Source organism: Capsicum annuum, chromosome 5, assembly GCF_002878395.1.
Source record: "Capsicum annuum cultivar UCD-10X-F1 chromosome 5, UCD10Xv1.1, whole genome shotgun sequence".
Lineage (NCBI taxonomy): Eukaryota > Viridiplantae > Streptophyta > Magnoliopsida > Solanales > Solanaceae > Capsicum > Capsicum annuum.
The window spans coordinates 93,363,399-93,375,590 of NC_061115.1; the positions used below are offsets into that span (position 1 = coordinate 93,363,399).

The 12,192-nt window shown below is 35.4% G+C and overlaps 1 long non-coding RNA gene across 1 annotated transcript; it reads left to right on the forward strand.

Annotated features, from left to right (window-relative positions):
- Positions 1-6,032: 6,032 nt before the first annotated feature.
- LOC107870767 lies at positions 6,033-9,265 on the forward strand. Its single transcript, XR_001674351.2, has 2 exons — positions 6,033-6,597; positions 9,106-9,265. It is a non-coding gene; the product is annotated as an uncharacterized LOC107870767 (long non-coding RNA).
- Positions 9,266-12,192: the final 2,927 nt, after the last annotated feature.

Genomic DNA, 12,192 nt, shown 5'->3' on the forward strand with positions numbered 1-12,192 from the left:
TTATCGTTTGGCTTAGACCCAAAGAAAGATGGAGGGTTTATTCGGGTGAAGTCCCAAATCCTAGCTGCTGCTGAATTGGCCACTAGGTTGGCTGGAATGACTACTGGTCATTCATTCTGGGTAGCTACAGACTGAGAAAGAGTGGTAAATACGGTCCTAAACTCCGCATGAGAAATATGTTCGCGTAAAGGATCTTCGGGCTGAGAAGCTGGCTGATTTCTTCTCTTTGGAGGCATGTTTCTGAAATAAGAGAAGATCGGATTAGACTGAGAGACTAACTTAAAATTATGTTTACTAGCACGACATGAATACTGAAGAAAAGGAATTGTTCCTAAAACATCTCATAGCCTCCTGTACAATAATATGGCGCGCAACACACCCATATACAAGACTTTACTAGATGCGACTTTTAGACTTCCTAGGACTCTATTGAACCTTAAGCTCTGATACCAAGTTTGTAACGCCCCAATTTTCCTGAACCGGAATGCTACACGGTGCTTATGACCCTGAAGGACCACAACTAACCCATGACTAATATTTGTACCTGTATACTGCAATTCATGAAATAATAATACTGAAAACATTAACAATAGTCCATAAGGTTCAACTGAAATAATATAACATCCATATGGGCGAAAAATACCCAAAATAACTAAAAACTGGATCCAAAAGCTAAATCTGAGTGTAAATCCGAAAGCCTCTAAGTATTGTCTGAAATAAGTAATTGAATGAACATATATCCAACTAACTCTGTAAACTGATAACTGGCTAAAATAATAATGAATAAATACAATAGTATTGTCCTCGAATGAAGAGGAGTCACTGAATCTCTATAACTAGAAATGCTACAGCTATTTCCAATCTGGAGCTCTTGTCTCTGAACCTATGATGTAACATGAAAAGAAAGCGCCATAGCGCAAATGCATCAGTACGAGGGGATGTAATGAGTATACGAGTGAGGTAGGCTAAATATAAAAAGAGTTTGCATGCATAAACAATGCTAACTGACTAACTGATATGAACATAAGAGTGCAAACATACATACATACATAGTAACTAAGATCGTGAGTACGTAATGGCTAAATCTGTACACTAATACATGGCTAGAACTATAGTTCTGATAACATGGATGACTGTGTATGACAACCCTAAATCTGGTTGAACTCTCTGAGTTCCGTGCTATAACTGAATTTGACCGTATTTAACAGTCCCGGTATACTGATATCTGAAGAATTGTTTGAGTTCTTTACTGAGACTGATACTGAAACTTTGGGGCTAGTTGTTTAACCGACATGCCCCATGTATACCATTATGGCTAAGATGGGGTCCAATCTTCTCCCCGACTGAAGGGGTGTCAATACCGTGCCACTGGTAAGGACAGTTGTGACTGACCCTTATATGGCAGGTACTCAAAGTGAGAACGGTGGGACCCTAAACTGACAGGTTAAGCCACCTCATCAATCATAATCTGACAGGCTAAGATGTCTCAACCTTGGTGTTAACTTCTAATCCCATCTAAAGAGACTAAACATGATTCAACAGACTATACTTGGATAGATTAACTGACTTTTGTTTACTGACAAAGTAGTACTATTATCTGAGAGTTAACTGAGATTAAGATATTTCTGAGGTTTCCTGAGTCACATGACTGAATAAGTTCTATAGATTATAGCTTGACTGAGATTATCATGACAACATGACATGGCTCTAGGTACACAGCTATGTTTTTTGGGTACGAGTACCCCCAGGACTCAATAGAAGGAAACTGACACACATGACATGACTTGATCACAAGATTTAAGTCCATAATTCATAATATCATAAGTAGGGGATATCATATTTCATATAGTTATTCAACATCTTAAACATTGTAGGGAATGCATGGATATATTTTGCGTACATATTATATATCTCCATTATCTTGCATGCTTCATACCACAACAATAGCAACACCTGAAAAGCATGGAATTCATCTTGTCACTTAGACATCATAGAACCATACAAACATGAATTTCTAGCATCCTAAGCATCTTATCAAACACCTTGCATGAATTCTTTAAGGCATAGGTGGGTTTCATACTTGCACCATATTAAACCACCTAAAGTTCATGGTTTTCAATTAAAAACATATATATTCCATGAAAACACCTTTAGACATCAAATCGAAACTTAAACAACAAACTTCAACATGTACATACTCATATCACCATAAAAAGTTTACCAAATAATATTCAAAACATGGTTCTTAAGCTCTATGAATGGATTGGATCCATAGATGAACACTACATATACCTTAGTGATTGAATCTTAAAAAAGATCTAATTTTTCTATAGGTTCTTGAATAATTCCTTATGCTTGCCCTTGATTTTTCTTGACTAGGGTTTAACCCCTTTGGGAAAGAATGCTCTTGTTCCTGAGGAGATGATCTTGAGAGAAAACCCTAATCTTGTGGTTGAAAATATATGAGAGAGTTTTTTGAGATTTTTTAACTAAAGAGAATGGAAGATAATACATTCCTTGAGGGTTATAAGTCATGGGAAGTGAAGGGAAAAGACCAAAATACCCTTATGAAATAAATTCCCAGTTGCTGAAAATTATAGCAGACACATTTGTGACGAGGCATCAAAAGTGTAGTAATCCGTCAAAAATGTCGTCACACAAGGGCATGAATTGATGGTTTCTACCTAATTCTGATGACCTTCGTGGTAAGGCATCACAAATGTGGTAAGCTACCATGAATGTTGTCACTTAGGAGCTGGTTTCTGCCTAAGGCTGACGATCTTCGTGGTAGGGCGTCACAAATGTTGTAAGCTACCATGAATTTAGTCACACAGGAGCTGGTTTCTGCCTAAGGCTGACGACCTTTGTGGTAGGGTGTCACAAGTGTGGTAAGCTACCACGAATGTCGTCACACAGTTTCCAGCTTGACATGCTGGAGTAAAATATGAATAACTCTTTACTCCGATATTAGATTTAGGCAAAATTGGTATCGTTGAAAAGATAATTCAATTATATATCTTTTAATAGTTCATGAGCTCAAATATTCCAAGTTTAATTAGAGATATGCTTGTTTGAATTTGAATATGGCAATATCTTTCTCAAGAATTCGATTGGTGAGGAATGTTTTGATTCGTATAATAGCTGGAAGTTATTTGAAGCCTTAATATACATCTAACCTACTCATAAAACTATAAAAGAACCATGATTTACTATGCATGAGCTTGGTACATGGCTCTAATATTAGTTTGGATTTTTTGGGGTATTACAAAAGATTATGACATGAGTGTTCTGTATTATCTGGTCAAGGCCAATGTTGTAGCAGATGCTCTCAGTAAGTTATTTGTAGGTAGTGTTGACCATGTTGAGATTGTTAAGAAGAAGTTATCTCGAGAAGTTAACTTGAAAGAGTCAGTCAGAGATCAGAAAGTAGAGGTTTTCTCCTATGGGGGAGATAATATTACATTGCTAGGGTTGTCTATGTGTTCTAGGTGTAGATTACATGAGGCAACATATTCTTGCAGAAGCGCATGCTGCATGTTACTCGATTAATCCAGGGGACACTAAGATGTACCGTAATTTGTGGGAGATCTATTTGAGGAGTGGGATGAAGAAAGACATTGCAAATTTTGTAGCTAAGTGCACTACATGTCAATAGGTTAAGATCGAGCACCAGAATCCTAGTGGGTCCATGCAGGAGTTCAATGTTCCCACATGGAAGTGGGAAGAAGTAAACATGGACTTTGTGTTGGGTTTTCCTCGTACTTGTCATTAGCATGATTTGATTTTGGTTATCATAGACAAGATGACCAAATCCGCTCATTTCTTACCAGTTCATACTTCCTATTCAGCCGAGGACTATGGTAAACTCTATATCATAGAGTTGGCCAAGTTAAACGGAGTTTCGGTATCCGTTATTTCAAATAGAGGTACCCAGTTTACCTCTTACTTCTGGAAAGCTTTCCAAAAGGGTCTTGGTACCTAAGTTCACCTTAGTATGACTTTCTACCCTTGGACAGATGGTCAAGAAGAAAGAACCATTCAGACTCTAAAAGATATGTTAAGATCCTGCATTGTTGATTTTAAAGGTAGTTGGGATGACCATTTTCCCTTGATTGAATTTGCCTATAATAATAGCTATCATTCTAGTATTCAAATGGCTCCATTTAAGGATCTTTATGGTAGGATATGTAGATCTCCAATTGGTTGGTTTGAAGTGGGTAAGGCCATAATAGTAGAGCTTGACTTAGTATTTGATGCCTTAGAGAAGGTTCAGTTGATTAGAGAACGGCTTAGGGCAGCCCAGAGCTGATAGAAATTGTATGTAGATGTGAGGAGAAAAGATCTCAAGTTTGAGATTGGTGATTTTATGTTCTTGAAAAACTCTCCCATGAATAGAGTGAAGAGGTTCGGCAACAAGGGGAATTCTAAGCTGTTTTGAAAAGATAACTTACAATCTTCTATTGCCTTCAGATATAGCTTCAGAACACCCAGTATTCCACATCTCCCTACTAAAGAAATGCATTGGAGACCCAGCAGTAATAGTCCTCTTAAACAGCATAGATATTCAGAATGATCTCTCTTTCAAAGAGGCTCAGTCCAAGTCCTCGATCATCAGATTTGCAAACTGGGGAACAAAGAAGTTTCCTTAGTGAAAGTTCTTTGGCAGAATCAGTCTGTTGAGAGAGCTACACAGGAAGTAGAAGCAGATATACGGACTAAGTATCCTCACCTCTTCTCCGCAAACTCAGACTCAGCTTGAGGTAACAATCTTCCTTATATTTACTCAGTTCCATGTTCAAATTTAGTACAAACTTCAGTTACAGTGCATATCACCATCATGACAATCATGCATTCATAAATCAGTTCAGTCATGCACTCACTATAAGAAATACAGTTTTTTGTGATGACTTTCAGTGTCAACACAAACAATTGCCACAAAAGTTAGGTTTTTTGTGGCGACATATAAAAGTTGTCACAAAAGGTATAAAATTTAAGGGCGATTGTTAAAGTCGCCACTAATAATAACATATTTAGTGGCGACTATATGTAGGTCACCACAAATATGTAGTAACTTTTTCGACAAAATTTGGGTTAGTAACGACCTATGAATTGTCACTACTAAAAGTCTTTTGTGGCTACTTAGTCTCCACTAATAATGGCATATTTAGTGGCGACTATGTGTAGGTCGCCCCAAATATGTGGTAATTTTGCCAATAAAATTTGGGTTAGTGGCGAACTATGTCGCTATTAAAAGTCTTTTGTGGCGACTTAATCGCTGCTAAAGAGAGACTTGTTGTTGCCATCTTTTTTGTCGCCACTAATACTTCTACTTTGTTATTCTTCCCACTTATATAGGTAAATTAAAATATTTTTAGTGGATATAATGAGGTGATATTACAGAGGAATATAACTGGATATAATTTACAATTTATCAATTCAAATACGATATATTTTACAAGTTACTACTATGTGACAAGGAGGTCACAGGTTCAAGACTTGGAAATAGCCTCTGGCAGAAATGTAAGGTAAGGTTGCGTACGATACATCCTTGTGGTGGGGCCCTTCCCCGGACACCATGCATAGCGGTAGCTTTAGTGCACCGGGCTGCCCTTTTTTTGTAAATACGATATTTTACATAATTTTATTTATATTTATTAAATCATTTTTTCACAAATATGCACGCTCACAATTTACAAAGGCTTTGTCTTTTATTATTATTATTATTTCTATTTTATATAATGTTTTATGTAACATAAATTTTAAATGCAAAGTTATTATTATTTCTATTATTAGATTTATTAAAATAGTAGAGCTAAATCAATTCAATTATCTTTTCAATTTTATTTAAATTCTAGCCATTGTTTAAACTCGATCTATAGCAATTTTAACATAAAAATTTTCCCATTTAAATTTAATTTCAACTCTTTAATTTAATTGTTTCCTAATTTTAAATATCTTATTACTTTAAATCTCAGCCATGGATCAAATTTGATCCAAGGAGTGAGATTAATTCTTGAACTCTTTCCCATTAACACCAAAAAACAAACCCTAATCCTTATTCTCAAGACATCAGCTGCCCTTTTTCCTCTTCTCTCTTCTTTCTCTCTCTATCCCTCTTTTCTCTCTTCTCTCTAAATGAAACCAACACCAGAAGTCATGCAAAAACGGTCATCATCCTTCCGTTAACCAATACCAGCGCCACTTCTTCTCTCTCCACCGCCGGCAGACATCTCCAATCGGAGAACTCCCTCAGTTCACCACGCCACCTCCAGCCGCCCCTAAATCCACCATGAACCACCAGCGAACAGCGACGCCATTGCTTTCTCTCCTTCGCTAGGGCCGCCCTCCGGCGCCTCTCCGTTCTCCTCTCCGCCTTTACCCACTAGCCACCGGAGAAGCGAGCAACGTCGTTGCCACTCCAGCCCCGTTAGACGCCCCAGCCACCACAACTACGATCCCGCTGGTCACCTCACTGCCCAACCAACAGTCACCCGCTGGAGACTCCCATCCCCCGTTCGTCGTCTCTTCTCCAATCAACAATGATAAAATTCTTCAAGTCCATGAAGGATTCACATTTAGGATGTGAATCCTCCTCAGGTTCGTCGTTCTATTTTAATTTTTATCAAAAATTTCTTCTACCCTTTTTTTTAGTTTTGACAGATCCCATGATAAAATTGATATGGATTGATTGAGAATTTTGTCAATTTTTGTGGAATTCTGTTTGTTTAGTCAACTATGCTATCATGGCATTTTGTTGGTCACTCAAAAAAATTAATTACGTGATTTTGACATGATAAGTTTGGTTTGATTACGTGTTCCCATCCTAATTGATTAGTCTCTTTATTCAAATTCAGAATGACTGAGTATTTAGCTGACTTTGTTTGGTGGAGTTTCTCCTTGTGTATAGTGTACGACAATTCCTGATGCTCAATGTTAGATCCGTTTTGAAGTTATTTTATCTTCTTGTTTATAGTAGAAATTCTTCGTTAATTGATTATATTTAATATTCTCTTGTTTCTTTGACTGAACCTTATTCTTAATTGTGTTAGTTGAAAATAGAAAATTGGAGTGATTGATTTTTCCTCTGATTGAATATTATTAGTTAATTGATTTAATGTTTAGAGAAAATCTCCTTGACTAGTTGCATTGAATTTCTTTTTACTGGCTAGATCTTTCTTTTAGTTTCGTTGTCCTTTTAGTCTATTTTGGTACAAGAGTTGAATTGAGATCTTTCTTTGTTGTGGTACAAGAGTTAAATTGTTCTGCATTTCTTATGTTTGCGAATTTCTACTGCAAGCCAACTGAAATTATGACTTCTTTTTAGTGTGAACTATTAAGGGAACTCGACAAATGGATATGCACTAGTCACTAGGAATAAGAAAATTTTTTCTAATAAGATAGCTAGTTTCAATTTGCATTACAAACCTAAAATAGAACTAGAAATAGATTGGAACTTGAGATACCATGATCTTTGTCCACCCATATGTTTTAAGTTAATATGTAGTGTTTTAATTACTCTCCTATATTGTTGTTTCTATCTATAGTTAGTCTTGAATGTGTTTTATTTCCATCAATTATGCATGATTATTTTACTAAGTGTTATTTAGTTAAGCATTAATTCAGAAATAGGGAGAGAGAGAACCCCTATCCCCTTGCCAGGAGCAACTTCAATTCAGTTACACTATAGCTGTTGTTTATTGTATATACATACAACTCTCTCAGCTATTAAAAGGTTTGATTTCTTAACTTGCTTCTCTAGTTTCATTGGTTTATTGATAACAGGTTACTTTTTAATTCTTGAAAGTTTCTACTGTTTTCTTTGAGTAATTTTTTCTAAGTTCATTTGCGAGTTTTTCCTTAAAAAGCTTTTCCTATAGTAGTACCATAGAAAACCATAATTGAAAGGTAACTCAGAATGATCAATTATATGAAAGACATGCACTGATAAAGTCCTTATGTTGTTGGTTGATTTTCTTACGTTCAACTTTAAGCAATGAAAATGGTTCTAGTGAGGCCACTGAGTTGCCCATAGTTTGGATGAAGTTAGATAGCTAAATAGCTTCTAAGTTACACCTTTTGGAATGATAGTAAGCGGATTTAATTGGTTGTTTGCGAAGTTCATAATGTGAGATATTGAAATTGCATTTGTGAACAATCTTTTTATGGGCTAAATTCTTTTTCAATTCTTAAGGTGTAGAAAGTAGGCTTGTAATCAGCTCTTTCATTATTTTTAACGAATTTGAATCTTTCTAAGCTTCTAGTCTACTTGTTATAATCAACTCTTTCATTCTTTTTTCTGGAATTGCTTATTATGATTTTGGACCATAATCTTTAAGTTCAAGTAAAAACTCGTGAACCAGGCATACTGCTTGACTTTGATTTTCTTCTCTTATGATATCTATTTTTGTTTTTGTTATATGTGTGCACTTTTCAATGTATTAGCAGGCAGATGCCTAAATGGCTAGTCATATGCCATTATCCATCAATTTTTAGGAACTCTAGTATTATGTATCCTGGGGTTTGCTGTTTGTTTTCAGTCATGGTGCAGTTGCTATCACAATATTTATAGGATTATGCTATCTTTTTTTATTCTTTCTTACGAACTTTCTTACTACTATTCTTTGTCTTGATCCGGGGTCTATCCGAAACATCCTTGCAACTTCTCTGAAAGTAGTGGTATGGACTGCGTATATCTTATCTGCCCCAGACCCCACTATGTGAGAATACACTGAGTTTGTTGTTGTTGTAAGAGTAGTTAAAAAGGAAGTTCATTTTCTGAAAATAAAAAAGGGCAGAATTTTTATTGAGTCAAAGTTCCTAAGCTTTCTTAATGTAGTTCATCATTTGAGGAATTAAAAGTCTATCCTTTTGGAAGAGCCAGTTTAATAAGTATGTTTTTATCCCCATTTGTAAGATGAGTGTTGAGGGAGATTACCACGGGGGCAAACCAGTTTGTGCATTTCGAAATCTTTAATCTTTTCCGTAATATTTTAATTCAAAGATATTGTTGTCATCTCTTTTACAAAACAACATTAAGATTTCTCAAATCTTTTCTTGCATTTTAACAAGTTATAATTTAAACTTTGCTTTATTTTTTTATTTCAGGGACAAGTAATTTCATGATGGGAATTGTTAGCCATGAGAAGATTGAAGATATTTTGTGATTTTCATTCTCATATGTATATCACACTGATTTGTTACCCATTAAAAACTATATAATTTTCTTGTGGAGAAATATATTTTAATATCGTCTTTGTACCTTTAAGTACTATAGTCGTATTATTGGTAATGAAGAAGATAATATATAATTTATATTTTTTGGGGGGGAAAAAGTGAGTATTAGTGGCGACTCATAGTCGCCACAAAAAGAGAGTATTAATGGCAACCCATAGACGCCATAAAAAGTCATTTTTTAATTTAAAAAAATAAAATTCAACCTTCTATGGCAACAAAAGATCACCACTAAATCATTTGTGGTGACAATGGTTGTAGGTAAAGACTCATCTACAGTGGCGACTATCACAACATCAATTTTTAAAACTTTTTTTGTGGCGTATTTGCTTGCTTTTTTGTGGCAAGTGTTGTCACCACAGAATGTATGTTTTGTGGCGACTTACATATGTCATCACAAAAAACTTTTAGTGACGGAAGTAATTGCTACGACCCTAATGTCGTCAGTAAAATCTATTAGTGGTGATTTTTAATACTTTAACAGCGACATTAGTCACCACAAAAAGATAAGATTCTTGTAGTGACTCATGAATTAGATATGCATGTAATATATAAACTCAGTCTATCAACAGTCCTTAGCTTAATCAGTCTCATTTGAGGGTGAATGCTCTCAAGAGGGAGATATTGTAATACCCTACATTTTCCTAACTCAGTTTAACTCTCAGTATATGAGTATTTCTATATAAAAAAAAATTATAATAATTATAATTTTTTAGTTTAGAGCTTACCATTGTGTAGGAAATTCAATTAGTTTTTCAACGATATAAAATTCGCACAAATCTAATACCCAGGTAAAAAGTTAGAGCAATTTTTGTAAAACAATGTGCCACCTGGTACAGCACCACATCGCGGAGCCAGTTCAAATGGAATTCATCATTTTCCAGTGAAGCTCCGTGATAATGGTGCATCACACCAATGTTCTAGTTCACAAATGTCATTTTCCAATGAGGGAACGTGATCCCACCGCATCACGCCAAGGGCCATTTATCCAATTGTCAAAATCCAGTGAGACTCCGCAATGGTGTCGCGTCGTGCCATGGGTCAATTTTACGTTTGTCCTTTTTACACAGTTCCCATTCGAATTCCAATGGCTCGCAATGCCACCACATCACGGTGAAGTCCAAAATCGGGTTTCTCAGTGACAAATTTTAATAATTTTCCAAGGGTAAATTGGTATTTTTTTCCACGGCCCTAATCAGTCCTAAACACGGAATTAAGCACTAAAAGAGCACTAATTTCTCATTATTTCATTATTCACACACCTTCTCTAAAGATTAAGTTATTCTCTCTCAAATTAACAAAAACCCTAGCTTCAAGAATCAAGAACGATCTCAAGAATTTTACCAAGAACCTTCAAGAATTAATCTTCTCAGGTATGTTAGGTGTTTATTAATGGGTTCCTTTCACACATGAAGTCCAAGAACCCCTTTTAAAAATACAAGATCTCAAATTTATGATTCCTATGTGTGAATCATATTGAATCTATGTTCATGATATTATTTGGAATTTAATTCCATGATTAATTACAAGTCTCATGAAAAATAGATAGTTTGTGGGTTGAATTATGTAATCTTCATGTTGAACTCTTGAATTACAAGTTGAATGTAGTAGCCATGATATTATTTTATGTTTAGTGTTATATGAAGTAAGCATACTCCTCAAGTGTTTGATTAAATGCTCAAGTACATTGGATAGTAAATTTATGACATGTTATTATGTGGTCCCATTCATGTACAAGTTTACCTATACCAAGTGTTTGACAAAATATTTAAATGAGTGCATAGTTGTGATTTTTTGATCATGCTAAGCTTTACTTTTAATGCTATCGAGTCCTGGGGGTATTCAATACCTAAAAAATCTAGCTATTTACCTAGAGCTACAGTAGTTACAAAATAGTCTCAGTCATGTCACGATCAGTAGTACTCATTCAGTTATAGAACTCTATGAAACTCAGTATCAATCCAGTTAAATCCAGTATAAGACTCAGTGTCCTTCAGATAGGAGTACGATTAAACACCGAGTGAACCCAAGGATGGGGGCGCACCTGCCAGTAGAGGGTATGACCCTTAGTAGAAGTCCTTGCATTTCAAAACTATGTAGCCAACATAAGTTGAGACATCAACCTGCCAGTTGAGGGTTGATAAAGTGTTTTACATACCAGCAGAGGACACCACTATTCTCATTTGTTTTACATACCAGCAGAGGACACCACTATTCTCATTCAGGTCACTTGCTAGATGAGGGTTACTATTCAATTTGTCTTTACTCATGGCATGGTATTGACACCCTTCCAGATGGGGTTATAGGTTATACCTCAAATCTATTTAGAAAAGGGGTGTGTCGGTTAGATGTTTACCACCCACAGTTTTAGTTTAGGTCTCAGTTTAGTTTTATAGAATCAGGACTGTTAGATATAATCAATTAGTATTAGAAGCTCAGTTATCAATAAATCTCAAATATCAGTTACTCAGCTATCAAAAATTAGTACTTAGCTTTAGTAAAATCTCAAATACAATATACATATATTTGCACAGTATTGCATACTCAGTATTTGCAGCAGTTTTAGTTGTCCATGTACCGTTAATCAGTTTCTACATATTATTCAGTCAATTATTATTCATGCATATGAACCTATGCATTCAGCCTTACCTTATCTAGCATACCAGTACATTCTATGTACTGACGCATACTTTATCTTTGCACTATGATATCTCATACTATAGGTTCGGATGCTCAGGTTCTCGACCACACTTAGACAGATTTAGATAGTAACAGCATATTCAGTAGTGAGTCCTCATCTATCGAGGATATACTTTTATTTCAGTATTCTTAGTAGCTTCAGTATTTTAGTAGTCGGAGTTACTTGGGGGCCTATCCCATTAACTCCATATTTAGACAGTTTATTTAGAGGTTTTTCAGACTATACTAGTTTAAACAATATTCAATTTTCAGTTATTATTG